Here is a 2,852-nt window from a genome sequence, read left to right as displayed (position 1 = left end):
GAGCCCGGTGCTGAAATGACCGGAGCTCTGCCTCAGTCCGGGAACGCCCCCTCCAGCCCGGCTGTGTGTATGAGGTGTGATCAGTGCCACACAGCGGCGAGCCCGACAACGCATGAGCAAACATTCAATTATGTAACTGTTTCATCACCGGCGTAGACATGCCAGCCGTGACTCAAGTGCTGCACTCCAGCAGCCCACAGATTCGAGCTGTTTGTCTTTTCTTTTGTGCTCCAGCGGCGGACTCAGGCCCGCAGAAGGTCAGGTTGCATTTAAGGTGAATGGGCTCTAAACCCTGGTTAAGATTTAGATCTAAAGATCTAATGAATAGACATGAAATACGACTAATTTTCTAGCATTTAAGGAAGTTTTTCCTCCACTGGAAAGGTCTACAGGTGCAGTATCGCAGACTACACGACACCTCCAAAACCAGCCAAGCAGTTTTGGTGCCTCCTCTTCACCATGTCGTGGCCCCAGAGGCCAGCTGTCATCTCCCACAGCTGCATCCCAGAAGGGCCCTTCTGCAGCATTTGCTTTCCAACAACACATGTTCATTTTACAGTAGTAACACTTCAGTGCGGTACTTTTACTTTAGCAGTGTTTTTACAGTGGTACGCAGATCAGCATAACATTCAGCCCACATGTTTTCCAGCAGAGGGTGAAAGCCGACAGCTTGGTGACCGTCTGACTTCATCAGCAGCTTCAGTTATCGAGTCAAACACACTGTGGAGTTTTATTTATTTCATTATTTATGCTTCTTCACTGTGATCTGTGTCTCTGGAACATTTGGTTAATTGCAGGCGATGCGACAGATGGTATAGAAGAAGTATGTTTCTTGTCAGTTATTACGTGTTTCTGAGTATATTTCACATCATTTTTCTCATCTGAAAAGCCAGAGTTCCTTATCCTGATAAATACTTTATCTCACTTTGAAGAGACATCCACCGTGACAGAAGACTGCGTCCATATCTGTGTCCTGCCCTTTGGACTCCATGATAGTCTTGTTATCCTGTGTATGTGTGTCAGCGTGTCCTGTGACACACATCTTCAGCAGAAAGATAAATTCTCCGATGCTTTCTGCTCTGGACAGTTAATTCTTTTATCCAACCACCGATACATAACATACAGATACTGCTGTAACTATTCCTAGAAGCACTGGCCAACAAAGCTGCAAATGAAGATAATTTCATTAAGCAGAGACACCGCATGTAATGTAATTGTGGACGATGATTTAATTGTAGATTTGACCTTTATAACTTACATGTAAGTTGGATAAGAAGGATTACGGCACACAGTTCAGCTCTGCGCTTTTAAGTGATTAGGAATCTTATTTAACCGTGTCTGATCGGACACGGATGAGGGTTATTTTCATCAAAATAAAGTTTTTCTTGAGTTCTAATTTAAGCAGCAGTTAACGTCGTTAACACAGTTTCTCAGAATAGTTTGTGGTCTTTAAACTGAAGCACCCGCTGAACCCTGCTGATGTCACGGACCGTTGGTAGGTCTGTAAAGTCCACTCATTGTCCTTTTCTTATATTATGAAACTATGAACATATTTATCATTTTCTGTCAACAAAATCACTGACGTCCCAACAAAAATCTAATATTCTGCCGTTCTGCTTTCAGTAGAAGGCACTTCCAGTGAAACATCACAGTGAGCTCTGGTTATTTAACTTAAAGGAGACGCTAAACTATCTGAAACTATCTGAACATTGTGCCACACACCTGAGAGAAACATGCTACAGTTTGCATCCTGCATCGCATCCGACAACCTTTCACCACCACATTCCTCCTCAGCCTCTCACCTGCCGACAAACACAACACAAAATATTCAGATCGCCTTTAAAGTCTCTCAGATATGAAGAGGGAAGCAGGCTTTCTGCCGAGCACACTTTCCCTCCATGCTGGCATCGTCCATTTCATCTTTTGTTTTCATTCCTCCTCTTCAGCAGAGGAGAAAGGACTGAGAAAACAGAGGCCTGAGGAGACATTAGACACGTTGCATAACGTTACCTCAAGGACCAGAAACCATTCAGACGTTTGTGCACTGAGGAAGAGAGAGACAAGCAGCCGAGGACACAAAGAAAAAACCTTATGTGACCTTTCCAGCAGACTTGCCATCAGAGATTTCTGCAGAGAACACATAAGGTCGAAGGTGGCGACGTTTATTTCAGGGAGAGATATTAAAAATATTTCTCACCCTCAGGCCTTTCATAAGAAAGCAGGAAAGCTGCCTCTGTTCAAGACACACTGGATGCTTTACATAAGCCAGTTCACGCAGAATAAACAGCATGAAACTAAATCAAACTAACTGTAAGGAGCCAATCAGGCTGGACGCAGTGAACGATCACATCAGGGCCTTCATCACCTCAGTGTCCCTCAAAAGAGGAATTTTAAAAGAAGACTTCAAGGACTGCGGTGACTGCTTCACTCTCTGCTTTGTGCTTTTACAGGACTTTAAACGTCTGATTTCACTCATTTCAGACCTGCTCTTATTCTCGCTTTTAACGGGCTAAAGAGCCAAACTGATAAACAGACCATAATCTTCAAAAACGCTCTGTGAGGGAACTGATCGGGTCAACCAACCGCATGTGGGCGTCAAGCTGATCCAACCAATCAACAGCAAGGACTTCCAGCTAAACCTCTTCTTTTGCTTTCATCCTCGTTCCTTGAAGATGCACTCGAACAGCATTTGATCCTGTTTAACTGATAAATGAACAGTATACAGTGATGTACAGCCAGCCGCAGTCACCGCCGCCCGCTGGTTAAGACCCTCAGACAGCTGCTAAAGCTGGGCTGCGCCTCCTCCTCATGGTAACACTGAGCCTGCAGGTGCACATTTGCTGACGCGTGTC

This window comes from Chaetodon trifascialis, chromosome 7, assembly GCF_039877785.1.
Source record: "Chaetodon trifascialis isolate fChaTrf1 chromosome 7, fChaTrf1.hap1, whole genome shotgun sequence".
In the NCBI taxonomy this organism is placed as follows: domain Eukaryota; kingdom Metazoa; phylum Chordata; class Actinopteri; order Chaetodontiformes; family Chaetodontidae; genus Chaetodon; species Chaetodon trifascialis.
This window is presented reverse-complemented; position numbering follows the sequence as displayed.